This window comes from Pristiophorus japonicus, chromosome 9 (genome assembly GCF_044704955.1).
Source record: "Pristiophorus japonicus isolate sPriJap1 chromosome 9, sPriJap1.hap1, whole genome shotgun sequence".
Lineage (NCBI taxonomy): Eukaryota > Metazoa > Chordata > Chondrichthyes > Pristiophoridae > Pristiophorus > Pristiophorus japonicus.
In genome coordinates this window covers 159,703,946-159,718,579 of record NC_091985.1, presented here as the reverse complement: position 1 = coordinate 159,718,579, position 14,634 = coordinate 159,703,946, and positions in this window count along the sequence as shown.

Sequence of the window (14,634 nt, the reverse complement as noted above, 5' to 3'; positions counted from 1 at the left end):
TACAGAGATAGGGAGGGGTGTAGTGGCTGGAGGAGATTACAGAGATAGGGAGGATTGTAGGGGCTGGAGGAGATTAGAGATAGGGAGGGATGTAGGGGCTGGAGGAGATTACCGAGATAGGGAGGGGTGTAGGGGCTGTAGGAGGTTACAGAGATAGGGAGGGGTGTAGGGGCTAGAGGAGGTTACAGATATAGGGAGGGGAGTAGGGCTGGAGGAGGTTACAGAGATAGGGAGGGGTGTAGGGGCTGGAGGGGGTTACAGAGATAGGGAGAGGTGTAAGGGCTGAGAGAGTTTAGAGATAGGGAGGGGTGTAGGGGCTGGACGGGGTTACAGATAGGGAGGGGAGTAGGGCTGGAGGAGGTTGCAGAGATAGGGAGGGTGAAGGTCTGGAGGAGGTTACAGAGATAGGGAGGGGTGTCAGGGCTGGAGGAGATTAGAGATAGGGAGGGGTGTAGGGGGCTGGAGGAGGTTACAGAAATAGGGAGGGTTGTAGAGCTGGAGGGTGTTACAGAGATATGGAGGGGTGTAGGGGCTGGAGGAGGTTACAGAGCTAGGGAGGGCTGTAGGGCTGGAGGTGGTTACATCGATAGAAACATAGAAAATAGGTGCAGGAGTAGGCCATTCAGCCCTTCGAGCCTGCACCACCATTCAATATGATCATGGCTGATCATTTTTGCAACTTCAGTACCCCATTCCTGCTTTCTCTCCATACTCCTGATCCCTTTACTCGCAAGGGCCACATCTAACTCCATTTTGAATATACCGAACGAACTGGCCTCGACAACTTTCTGTGGTAGAGAGTTCCACAGGTTCACAATTCTCTGAGTGAAGTAGTTTCTCCTCATCTCGATTCTAAATGGCTTACCCCTTACCCTTCGAGGGTGGGGTATAGGGGCTGTAGGAGGTTACAGAGATAGGGAAAGGTGTAGGGGCTGGAGGAGGTTACAGAGATAGGGAGGGGTGTAGGGGCTAGAGGAGGTTACAGAGATAGGGAGGGGTGTAGCGGCTGGAGGACATTACAGAGAAAGGGAGGGGTGTAGTGGCTGGAGAGCATTGCAGAGATAGGGAGGGGCGAGAACAGGTTACAGAGATAGGGAGGGGTGTAGTGGCTGGAGGGCATTACAGAGATAGGGAGGGATGTAGGGCTGGAGGAGATTACAGAGGTAGGGAGGGGCGAGAGGAGGTTACAGAGATAGGGAGGGGTGTAGTGGCTGGAGGAGATTACAGAGATAGGGAGGGGTGCAGGGCTGGAGGAGATTACAGAGATAGGGAGGGGTGTAGGGGCTGGAGGAGATTACAGAGATAGGGAGGGATGCAGGGCTGGAGGAGGTTACAGAGATAGGGAGGGGTGTAGGGGCTGGAGGAGGTTACAGAGATAGGGAGGGGTGTTGTGGCTGGAGGAGATTACAGAGATAGGGAGGGGTGTAGGGCTGGAGGAGATTACAGAGATAGGGAGGGGTGTAGGGCTGGAGGAGATTACAGAGATAGGGAAGGGTGTAGAGGCTGGAGGAGATTACAGAGATAAGGAGGGATGTCGGGCTGGAGGAGATTACAGAGATAGGGAGGGGTGTAGGGGCTGGAGGAGGTTACAGAGATAGGGAGGTGTGTAGTGGCTGGAGCAGATTACAGAGATAGGGAGGGGTGTAGGGCTGGAGGAGATTACAGAGATAGGGATGGGTGTAGGGCTGGAGGAGATTACAGAGATAGGGAGGATTGTAGGGGCTGGAGGAGATTAGAGATAGGGAGGGATGTAGGGGCTGGAGGAGATTACAGAGATAGGGAGGGGTGTAGGGCTGGAGGAGATTATAGAGATAGGGAGGTGTGTAGGGGCTGGAGGAGGTTAAAGAGATATGGAGGGGTGTAGGGGCTGGAGGAGGTTACAGAGATAGGGAGGGGTGTAGGGCTGGAGGAGGTTACAGAGATAGGGAGGGGTGTAGGGGCTAGAGGAGGTTACAGAGATAGGGAGGGGTGTAGCGGCTGGAGGACATTACAGAGATAGGGAGGGGTGTAGTGGCTGGAGAGCATTGCAGAGATAGGGAGGGGCGAGAACAGGTTACAGAGATAGGGAGGGGTGTAGTGGCTGGAGGGCATTACAGAGATAGGGAGGGATGTAGGGCTGGAGGAGATTACAGAGGTAGGGAGGGGCGAGAGGAGGTTACAGAGATAGGGAAGGGTGTAGTGGCTGGAGGAGATTACAGAGATAGGGAGGGGTGTAGGGGCTGGAGGAGATTACAGAGATAGGGAGGGATGCAGGGCTGGAGGAGGTTACAGAGATAGGGAGGGGTGTAGGGGCTGGAGGAGGTTACAGAGATAGGGAGGGGTGTTGTGGCTGGAGGAGATTACAGAGATAGGGAGGAGTGTAGGGCTGGAGGAGATTACAGAGATAGGGAGGGGTGTAGGGCTGGAGGAGATTACAGAGATAGGGAAGGGTGTAGAGGCTGGAGGAGATTACAGAGATAAGGAGGGATGTCGGGCTGGAGGAGGTTACAGAGATAGGGAGGGGTGTCGGGGCTGGAGGAGGTTACAGAGATAGGGAGGGGTGTAGTGGCTGGAGCAGATTACAGAGATAGGGAGGGGTGTAGGGCTGGAGGAGATTACAGAGATAGGGAGGGGTGCAGGGCTGGAGGAGATTATAGAGATAGGGAGGTGTGTAGGGGCTAGAAGAGATTACAGAGATAGGGAGGGGTGTAGGGGCTGGAGGAGATTACTGATATAGGGAGGGGTGTAGGGGCTGGAGGAGATTACAGAGATAGGGAGGGATGTAGGGCTGGAGGAGGTTACAGAGATAGGGAGGGGTGTAGTGGCTGGAGGAGATTACAGAGATAGGGAGGGGTGTAGGGCTGGAGGAGATTGCAGCGATAGGGAGGGATGTAGGGGCTGGAGGAGATTACAGAGATAGGGAGGGTTGTAGGCGGCTGGAGGAGATTAGAGATAGGGTGGGATATAGGGGCTGGAGGAGATTACCGAGATAGGGAGGGGTGTAGGGGCTGGAGGAGATTACAGAGATAGGGAGGGATGTAGGGCTGGAGGAGGTTACAGAGATAGGGAGGGGTGTAGATGCTGGAGGAGGTTACAGAGATAGGGAGGGGTGTAGTGGCTGGAGGAGATTACAGAGATAGGGAGGGGTGTAGGGCTGGAGGAGATTACAGAGATAGGGATGGGTGTAGGGCTGGAGGAGATTACAGAGATAGGGAGGATTGTAGGGGCTGGAGGAGATTACAGAGATAGGGAGGGGTGTAGGGCTGGAGGAGATTATAGAGATAGGGAGGTGTGTAGGGGCTGGAGGAGGTTAAAGAGATATGGAGGGGTGTAGGGGCTGGAGGAGGTTACAGAGATAGGGAGGGGTGTAGGGCTGGAGGAGGTTACAGAGATAGGGAGGGGTGTAGGGGCTAGAGGAGGTTACAGATATAGGGAGGGGAGTAGGGCTGGAGGAGGTTGCAGAGATAGGGAGGGTGTAGGGCTGGAGGAGGTTACAGAGATACGGAGAGGTGTCAGGGCTGGAGGAGATTAGAGATAGGGAGGGGTGTAGGGGGCTGGAGGAGGTTACAGAAATAGGGAGGCGTGTCAGGCTGGAGGAGGTTACACAGATAGGGAGGGGTGTAGGGGCTGGAGGAGGTTACAGAGCTAGGGAGGGCTGTAGGGCTGGAGGTGGTTACATCGATAGAAACATAGAAAATAGGTGCAGGAGTAGGCCATTCAGCCCTTCGAGCCTGCACCACCATTCAATATGATCATGGCTGATCATTTTTGCAACTTCAGTACCCCATTCCTGCTTTCTCTCCATACTCCTGATCCCTTTACTCGCAAGGGCCACATCTAACTCCATTTTGAATATACCGAATGAACTGGCCTCGACAACTTTCTGTGGTAGAGAATTCCACAGGTTCACAATTCTCTGAGTGAAGAAGTTTCTCCTCATCTCGATTCTAAATGGCTTACCCCTTACCCTTCGAGGGTGGGGTATAGGGGCTGTAGGAGGTTACAGAGATAGGGAAAGGTGTAGGGGCTGGAGGAGGTTACAGAGATAGGGAGGGGTGTAGGGGCTAGAGGAGGTTACAGAGATAGGGAGGGGTGTAGCGGCTGGAGGACATTACAGAGATAGGGAGGGGTGTAGTGGCTGGAGGGCATTACAGAGATAGGGAGGGATGTAGGGCTGGAGGAGATTACAGAGGTAGGGAGGGGCGAGAGGAGGTTACAGAGATAGGGAGGGGTGTAGTGGCTGGAGGAGATTACAGAGATAAGGAGGGATGTCGGGCTGGAGGAGGGTACAGAGATAGGGAGGGGTGTAGGGGCTGGAGGAGGTTACAGAGATAGGGAGGGGTGTAGTGGCTGGAGCAGATTACAGAGCTAGGGAGGGGTGTAGGGCTGGAGGAGATTACAGAGATAGGGAGGTGTGTAGGGGCTAGAAGAGATTACAGAGATAGGGAGGGGTGTAGGGGCTGGAGGAGATTACTGATATAGGGAGGGGTGTAGGGGCTGGAGGAGATTACAGAGATAGGGAGGGATGTAGGGCTGGAGGAGGTTACAGAGATAGGGAGGGGTGTAGGGGCTGGAGGAGATTACAGAGATAGGGAGGGGTGTAGGGGCTGGAGGAAATTACAGAGATAGGGAGGGGTGTAGGGCTGTAGGAAATTACAGAGATAGGGAGGGGTGTAGGGCTGGAGGAGATTACAGAGATAGGGATGGTTGTAGGGGCTGGAGGAGATTAGAGATAGGGTGGGATGTAGGGGCTGGAGGAGATTACCGAGATAGGGAGGGGTGTAGGGGCTGGAGGAGATTACAGAGATAGGGAGGGATGTAGGGCTGGAGGAGGTTACAGAGATAGGGAGGGGTGTAGGGGCTGGAGTAGGTTACAGAGATAGGGAGGGGTGTAGTGACTGGAGGAGATTACAGAGATAGGGAGGGATGTAGGGCTGGAGGAGATTACAGAGATAGGGAGGGGTGTAGGGCTGGAGGAGATTACAGAGATAGGGAGGATTGTAGGGGCTGGAGGAGATTAGAGATAGGGAGGGATGTAGGGGCTGGAGGAGATTACCGAGATAGGGAGGGGTGTAGGGGCTGGAGGAGATTACAGAGATAGGGAGGGGTGTAGAGGCTAGAGGAGGTTACATAGATTGGGAGGGGTATAGGGCTGGAGGAGATTACAGAGATAGGGAGGGGTGTAGTGGCTGGAGGAGGTTACAGAGATAGGGAAGGATGTAGAGGCTGGAGGAGATTAGAGATAAGGAGGGGTGTCGGGCTGGAGGCGATTATAGAGATAGGGAGGTGTGTAGGGGCTAGAGGAGATTACAGAGATAGGGAGGGGTGTAGGGGCTGGTGGAGATTACAGATATAGGGGTGGGTGTAGGTGCTGGAGGAGATTACAGAGATAGGTAGGGGTGTAGGTGCTAGAGGAGATTACAGAGATAGGGAGGGGTGTAGGGGCTGGAGGAGATTACAGAGATAGGGAGGGGTGTAGGGGCTAGAGGAGTTTACAGAGATAGGGAGGGGTGTAGGGGCTGGAGGAGATTACAGAGAAAGGGAGGGGTGTAGGGGCTGGAGGAGATTACAGAGATAGGGAGGGGTTTCGGGGCTGGAGGAGATTACAGAGATAGGGAGGGGTGTCGGGGCTGGAGGAGATTACAGAGATAGGGAGGGGTGTAGGGGCTGGAGGAGATTATAGAGATAGGGAGGGGTGTAGGGGCTGGAGGAGATTATAGAGATAGGGAGGGGTGTAGGGGCTAGAGGAGATTACAGAGATAGGGAGGGGTGTCGGGGCTGGAGGAGATTACAGAGATAGGGAGGGGTGTCGGGGCTGGAGGAGATTACAGAGATAGGGAGGGGTGTAGGGGCTGGAGGAGATTATAGAGATAGGGAGGGGTGTAGGGGCTAGAGGAGATTACAGAGATAGGGAGGGGTGTAGGGGCTAGAGGAGATTACAGAGATAGGGAGGGGTGTAGGGGCTGGAGGAGATTACAGAGATAGGGAGGGGTGTCGGGGCTGGAGGAGATTACAGAGATAGCGTTGGGGGGGGGTGGGGCCACGAGGCTAATGAGGGCTTTTTAAAATGAAGGCATTGCTGGACCAGGAGTCAGTGTAGATCGGCGAACACGGGGTGAAGGGTGAAAGGGACTTGGTGCGAGTTAGGATACGAGCAGCAGAGTTTTGGGTGCGCTGAGGTTGGATGAGAACCAGAGGACACAGATTTAAGGTGATTGGCAGAAGAACCAAAGGCGACTTGAGGAAAAAAAATTTCGGCGGCGAGTGGTTAGAATCTGTAATGCAAGGCCTGAAAGGATGGTGGAGGCAGACTCAATCACTGCTTTCAAAAGGGAGTTGGATAAGTAGCTGAAGGAAGAAAATGTGCAGTGCTGCGGGGAAAGGGCGCAGGAGTGGGACTAGCTGAAGTGCTCTTGCAGAGAGCCGGCACGGGCTCGATGGGCTGAATGGCCTCCTTCTGTGCTGTAACCATTCTATGATTCTGTTCTATGATTCTAGGTTTATGGAGGGTGCAAAGTGGGAGGTCGGTCAGGAGACACTGGAATGGTCAAATCCAGTGGTGGCCAAGACATAGATGACCAGAGGTCGAGGTGGAGACGGGTGATATTACTGAGGTAGAAGTAGGAATTCATGGTGATGGAGAAGATATGGGATCGGATAAGGGTCAAATAGGACTCCAAGGTTGTGAACAGTCTGGTTCAGGTTCAGACAGGGGCCAGGGTGAGGGAAGGAGTTGGGGGCTAGGGACTGGAGTTTGTGGCACGGCCAAAGATGATAGCTTCAGTCGCTTCAATATTTAGTTGGAGGAAATTTCTGCTCATCCAATACTGGATGTTGTACAAGCAGTCTGAGAAATCAGAGGCAGTGGGGGTGGGGGGCGGGGGGCGGGGGGGGAGGTGTTGAGATAAGTGGTAGTGAGTGCGTTGGGACATTATAGTACATTAACAGTGCTATTTAATGTGAGCTGTTGTTTTAAATGTGAGTCTTTGTGATCGAGATAGGCACAACATTTCAGAAGGCTTCACTTTAGTGTCTTTCACCCGAGTGAATCCCGATCCTCACAAGAGTGGAACATTATACCAACTGTTATACCAGATCTCCCCAGATACGAAGTAAAGATCCCTACGCACCATTTGTGCTCATTGTCAGCATCAGGTGTGTAAAGTCCTTACTCTACAGTATGAAACCACACGAGGCACAATCTGGGGACAAGGTCACTCTGTGACGTTAACTCTTTATTCACAGGACTCCAAAGACAATGGCCCTGCGTGGAACCTCCCTTTTTATACTGTGTGATCAGGTAAGGAGTGTCTCTCACAAGTTCACCCCTTGTGGTCAAGGTGTGCATCTAGGTTGAGTGGATACAGCAATACAGTGGTGTTACATTGTGGTTACATACATGACATCACCTTCCCCCTCCAAAGTCTTATTAGGATCATAGATTTAGTCTTTCAGGTGGTCTACGTTCCCTCGTGGAGCGCCGCAGTTGGGGCTCTGGTTGTTGGACACTGACGTGAGTGTCTGTCACCTGTGGTGATTCCGGCCTGACCGGGCTGACCGCAGGGACTGTGCATTCTTCTGATTGCTCTTGTTGCTCGTTCACTGGCGGTGTTGTGAGCTCCATCTCATGGTCTTCTTCAGGTTCCTCCGTGTCGATGCTGAACCTTTTTTTTCTTGGTCCAGATGCTTACGGCATATCTGACCATTGTTGAGTTTTACCTCGATGACCCTATTCCCCTCTTTGTCAATTACAGTACCCTCAAGCCATTTGGGCCCCATGGCGTGATTGAGGACGAATACAGGATCATTTATTTCTATACATCCCCCCCTTGAATTACGGTCATGGTACTCGTTTGGTGACTTGCGCTTGCCCTCAACTATGTCGGTTAGGACTGGGTGAATGAGGGACAACCGAGTTTTGAGTGTCCGTCTCATTAGTAACTCTGCGGGCGGGACTCCCGTGATCGAGTGCAGTCGGGATCTATAGGCCAGCAGGAGACGCGATAGGCGGCATTGTAGGGAGGGTCCATGAACCCTGAGCATACCTTGTTTAATGATTTGGACTGCACATTCCGCCTGGCCATTGGAGGCCAGCTTGAACGGTGCAGTCCTGACGTGGTTGATGCCATTGCCCGACATAAACTCTCGGAATTCGTAGATGGTGAAACATGGGCCATTATCACTAACCAGGATGTCCGGCAAGCCGTGGGTTGCAAAGATCGCACGTAGGCTTTCCACGGTGGTGGATGACATGCATGAATGATGTATTCGATCCATTTCGAGTACGCATCTACCACAATAAGGAACACCTTTCCCATGAACGGGCCTGCATAGTCAACATGAATGTGTGACCATGGCCTTGTGGATCAGGGCCACGGGCTGAGCGGGGCCTCCCTGGGGGCATTACCCAGCTGGGCACACGTCGTGCACCTGCGAACACAGTGTTCCAGGTCTGAATCAATTCCAGGCCACCAAACGTGTGCCCGGGCAATGGCCTTCATCAGCATAATGCCTGAGTGCTCACTATGGAGTTCCCTGATGAATGCCTCCCTGTCCCTCTGGGGCATGACTACCCGGCTGCCCCATAGTAGGCAGTCGGCTTGGATGGAGAACTCATCCATCCGTCTGTGGAACGGTCTGACCTCCTCAGGGCATGCTCCGTGTGCGGGCGCCCAATCCCCAGTCAGGACACATTTCTTCATCAGGGATAGGAGGGGATCTCTGTTTGTCCAGATTTTGATCTGGCAGGTTGTGATGGGGGAGCCTGCGCTGTCAAAGGCATCAACAGCCATGACCATCTCGGCGCTTTACTCCACTGCCCCCTCAGTGGTGGCCAATGGAAGCATGCTGAGCGCGTTAGCGCAATTTTCAGTGCCGGTTCAGTCCTGGATGGAGTAGTCATAAGCAGACAGCATGAGAGCCCATCGCTGTATGCGAGCTGATGCGTTGGCATTGATAGTCTTGCTGTCTGACAACAGGGATGTTAATGGCTTGTGGTCCGTCTCTAATTCAAACTTCCTACCAAAGAGGTACTGAAGCATTTTTTTTACACCATAGACACATGCAAGCGCTTCCTTCTCAACCATCCCATATCCCCGTTCTGCTTGAGAGAGCGACCTGGAGGCACAAGCCACAGGTTGTAGTTGACCCTCAGCATTACCCTGCTGCAACACGCACCCAACCCCATAGGATGATGCATCACGTCAGAACCAATTTTTTACAGGGGTCATACAGGGTCAACAATTTGTTTGAACAAAGTGGGTTTCGCGCCCGATCAAAAGCCCGTCCCTGACAGGCCCCCAAAACCAATCACAACCCTTACCCAGGAGCACGTGTAGCGGCTCCAACAACATGCTCAAGTTCGGCAGAAAGTTCCCGAAATAGTTCAACAGTCCCAGGAATGAACGCAACTCCAATGTGATGCAGGGCCTGGGTGCTCATCGAATCGCCTCTGTTTTGGATTCGGTGGGTCGAATCCCACCTGCAGCAACCCTCCTGCCCAGAAACTGAATCTCAGGAGCTAAGAACAGACAATTAGACTCCTTGAGTCGCAGACCGACCCGATCCAGTCGGCGTAGCACCTCCTCCAGGTTGTGGAGGTGTTCCTCGGTGTCTCGACCCGTGATGAAGATGTCGTCCTGGAATACGATCGTTCCAGGAATGGATTTAAGCAGGCTTTCCATGTTTCGTTGAAAAATCGTGGCCGCTGATCGAATGCCAAACGGGCACCTGTTATAAACGAACAGTCCCTCGTGCGTGGTGATGGTGGTCAGTAGTTTAGATTCGTCGGCCAGTTCCTGGGTCATATAGGCCGAAGTGAGGTCCAACTTGGTGAACAGCTTGCCACCTGTCAGCGGGACGAAGAGGTCCTCCGCTCTCGGGTGCGGGTATTGATCTTGTAGGGACACGCGATTGATGGTGGTCTTGTAGTCGCCACAGATCCTGACACAGCCATCCGTTTTTAGGACGGGAACGATGGGGTTCGCCCAGTCACTGAATTCAACAGGCGAGATGGTGCCCTTTCTCTTTAGCTAGTCCCATTCGCTCTCGATCTATTCCCGCATCACATATGGCACCGCTCTGGCTTTGTGGTGCACTGGCCTGGCGTCCGGGGTGATGTGTATCATTACCTTAGTGCCTTTGAAAGTCCCGATGCTAGGTTGGAATAGTGAATCGAATTGTTGTAGGACTTGTGAGCACGAACTTCACTCCACAGATGACATTGTATGAACATCCCCCCCATTTCCAGTTAATCTCGGCTAACCAGCTCCTCCCCAACAGTGCGGGACCATTGCCCGGGACAATCCAGAGCGGCAGCCGATTCACTAACCCATTGTGTGTGACAGCCATCATTGCACTGCCTAGCACTGGATTGATTTCTTTAGTGTAAGTCCGTATATTGTGTCTCAATACATGCTAATTTGGGTCTACTGGTTTTAAGTGGCCATAGCTTCTCAAATTGCTGAACGCCCATGATTGACTGGCTGGCCCCAGTGTCCAGCTCCATGCGTACTGGGATACCATTTAATAAAACCCTCATCATCATTGTTGGCGTTTTGATGTATGAACTGTGAATATTCGTCACATGGACCCGCTGAACCTCGGTGTCCATCGATTTGCCCCAAAAGTCATCCTGCCTCAAAGAACCCTCTTCTGGTCCATCCGCCTCATGAATTAGTCTGATTGCAGACATCCTGCACATTCGAGCTGAGTGGCCACTGAGATTGCAGTTCCTGCAGACAAACTGTTGAAATCTGCAAGATCTAGCTGAGTGTTTTCCCCCACACCTCCAGCATGAGTTAAAGTTTCCATTGTTTGGAACAAAGGGACTATGGCCAGGCATTCCGCGCTGACTGTCCCTTTGACTGCTCTTAAGTACCCTATTAGTGGGTGTCAATGGCCCCATCCCGGGCTGCATTGTCCACTGTGAATGTCCGTTCAGCCTGCCATTGTCTCTGTTGAAGTCCTACTCTGGGGTCTATTGCTGCCTGGGGAGTGTCGGACTGCCCCTGCCTGCCTGCGGGGCTCTCAGTCGCATTGATGATGTTGACTCCCTGATCCATCGCCGCGTTAGAGGCAGAATTGCCCGCGTATATTATTTCGTCTCTTTCTTCCCCGCCATGAAAGTTTGAGCTATCAACGCCGCCGCTTCCAAGGTCAAATCCTTGGTCTCAATTAATTTGCGGAAAATTCCCGCATGACTGATGCCCTCGATAAAGAAGTCCCTTAGCATCTCCCCCCTGCAGGCGTCTGTGAACTTACAGAGGCTGGCCAAACGCAGGAGGTCCGCTACGAAGTCCGGTATGGTCTGTCCTTCATGACGTCGGTGGGTGTAGAATCTGTGAGGAGCCATGTGTATGCTACTCGCCGGCTTGAGGTGCTCCCTGATCAATTTGCTAAGTTCTTCAAAGGTTTTGTCCACCGGCTTTTCGGGTACGAGTAAGTCCTTCATGAGCGCGTAAGTCTTTGGTCCGCAGCTGGTCAAAAGATGAGCCCTTCGCTTGTCGGCCGCTGCATCCCCCAGCCATTCTTTCGTAACGAAGCTTTGCTGAAGCCTCTCAACAAAATTGGCCCAGTCTTCCCCAACACAGTACCGTTCCTCTGTGCTACCGGTGACCATTCTCGTGGGTCGTGAATTTCCGTTTCTATTCGCCAATGTAAAGTCCTTACTCTACAGTATGAAAGCACACGAGACACATTCAGGGGACAAGGTCACTCTGTGACCTTAACTCTTTATTCACAGGACTCCAAAGACGATGACCCTGTGTGGGACCTCCCTTTTTATACCTGTGTGATCAGGTAAGGAGTGTCTCCCACAAGTTCACCCCTTGTGGTCAAGGTGTGCATCTAGGTTGAATGTATACAGTAATACAGTGGTGTTACATTGTGGTTACATACATGACAAGGTGAGTCTCTGAGTCAGCAGGTGCTGCTATGGATTGTCTACCTTGTCTACTTATGTCCTGTCTGAGTGAAACTGCCAGGTTCCTGCGGCTGACATGGAATTATGAGTCGATGTTGTCCTGTTTAGTCAGTCCTGTATGGCTCAGAGACGTGGACCATATACAGTAGTAATACCCGCCCTCCTGTACGGCTCAGACGTGGACCATGTACAGTAGACACCTCAAATCGCTGGAGAAATACCACCAACGATGTCTCCGCAAGATCCTGTAAATCCCCTGGGAGGACAGACGCATCAATGCCAGTGTTGTCGACCAGGCCAACATCCCCAGCATCGAAGCACTGACCACACTCGACCAACTCCGCTGGGCAGACCACATTGTCCGCATGCTGACACAAGACTCCCAAAGCAAGCACTCTACTCGGAACTTCTACACAGGAAACGAGCCCAAGGTGGGCAGAGGAAACGTTACAGGGACACCCTCAAAGTCTCCCTGATAAAGTGCAACATCCCCACCGACACCTGGGAGTCCCTGGCCAAAGACTGCCCTAAGTGGAAGAAGAGCATCAGGGAGGGCGCTGAGCTCCTCGAGTCTTGTTGCCGAGAGCATGCAGTAACCAAGCGCAGGCAGCGGAAGAAGCGTGCGGCAAACCAGTCCCACCCACCCCTTCCCTCAACGACTGTCTGTGTCACCTGTGACAGGGACTGTGGTTCTCGTATTGGCCAGCCAGCTGAGAACTCACTTTTGGAGTGGAAGCAAGTCTTCCTCTTTTCCGAGGGGCTGCCTATGATGATGATGATGTTTAGTCAAACTCACTGAGCACTAGGTGAAGACTGTCTACTCACATCCTCACAAGTGATGGAAAGAGAAGATTGCCATCTGACCAGTCTGATCTGAATTTAAACGGAAATAGATCCCGGGGTGAGAGGACTTTGTACTATTTCACTGTATCACCCAATCGCCTGCTTCTGAAGAGTTTCACATTACAATCCAATTTAAAAAAGTAATTTAAAAATAAACTGGATTAACTTTGAATGCAATGTTATTTGGAATATTTATTTCCATAATGCTCCCTATGGCCAGTCTTCTGAAGTGTCTACTTACTCATCGTGACCTCCTGTAATGACATGTCAACGCTTCTCAACCTGAGACTCTCCAGGCAATCTCTGACCTCTTTCTCATTATAGTTTGGACGGAGCGCACAGTCGGATCAGAGTGAAGTCGGTGATAAGGCAGGACGGAGACAATAAATCAATAGTTTAGTCACTTGCTGTGCTGGAATCAAACCTGATAGTGTGCATAATAAGATCGGTTTGGGCAGCTTCTGTGCTTTGTGCCGTCTCGCAGGTCAACACCACTTAAATAAATACTTTGGTTTGATTTAGTGAATAAATAGTGTAGTGGTTCTGTTACTCGAGCGGTAATACATCCCACCGTGGCAGTCTGAGAATTTCAATTTGTTTTTTTAAAAATTCAAAAATAAAAAGCTGAACTAAAATTCAGGTTGTAAAGGCAAAAGTGGTTCACTAATGCCCTAACCCTAAATCTCCAGTCTTTACACTGGCCGATGTGATTTCAGTCCCACAGCCACTTGTTTAATTCTCAGCTGCCTCACTGCACAGCTCCATCAAACCGCATAGCTCCATCAAACCATACAGCGCCATCAAACCACATGGCTCTATCAGCTCCATCAAACCGCATAGCTCCATCAAACCATACAGCGCCATCAAACCACATGGCTCTATCAGCTCCATCAAACTGCACAGCTCCATCAAACCATACAGCGCCATCAAACCACATGGCTCTATCAGCTCCATCAAACCACATAGCTCCATCAAACCTCACAGCTCTATCAGCTCCATCAAACCGTACAGCTCCATTAAACCTCACAGCTCCATCAAACCACACAGCTCTATCAAATAGGCACCCAGGGATGGATAAGAAATGCCAGCCTTGGAACAAAGAATTTAAAAAAATACTCTTCCTGGCTGCTACACACTTTGTGTGACAATTTTAACCCTAAGGAACGTGTGGATTAGGATGCGGGTGTGTGAAACTGGCTCCATCCTGCTGACTTCCACATTTCACTGGAAGGCGTTAGGCTGTGTGCACGCACACCAACCCTCCCGGGAGAGGCGAGTTGCCTATGACCATATGTTAATCGCTCCATTAGAGCGCTATTGACACAGACGATTGTGCTTAATGTTGGGTCCACGGGTTTCCCCGGGCCTCCTGAACCTCGCCAGTGAAAGCACGGTAAGAGCACTGCTGCAATGGAGGGTCCTGAATCAATCTCAGGGACATACTGCAATAAATACTCAGCACTCTCAGTGGCTTTCTCACCTGCTGCTGGGAAAGGATTTGTTCACAGTACCTTCTAAACCTTGGAGGTTTTCTCACTCACATCAGGATGAGCGGCGCTTTGGCTGCCTTAGATTGAACCTCGGACAAGACCAATATGACCAGCATCAACACATGCACCAGCCTGCTGCTCAGAGACCTGTAGCTAGCTGAGAGAGAGTAGAGGGGGAGCTTGCAGGAGGCACTACCAATGGAACAGGGTCTACAGACAGAGGCTCAGTTTCCTTGACAAGTCTGAGCAGCAGTGTCTCAGGAGGCTCAGGTTGTCGTGTCAGGTGGTGACAGCAATCTGCAGTCTCTAAGAAGAAGACCTGCTCCCTGCTGGACCTGGAGTTACCACTGCCCTCAATTCATTTGTCTCCGTTTACTTCCCGGGCTCTGCCACAGACAT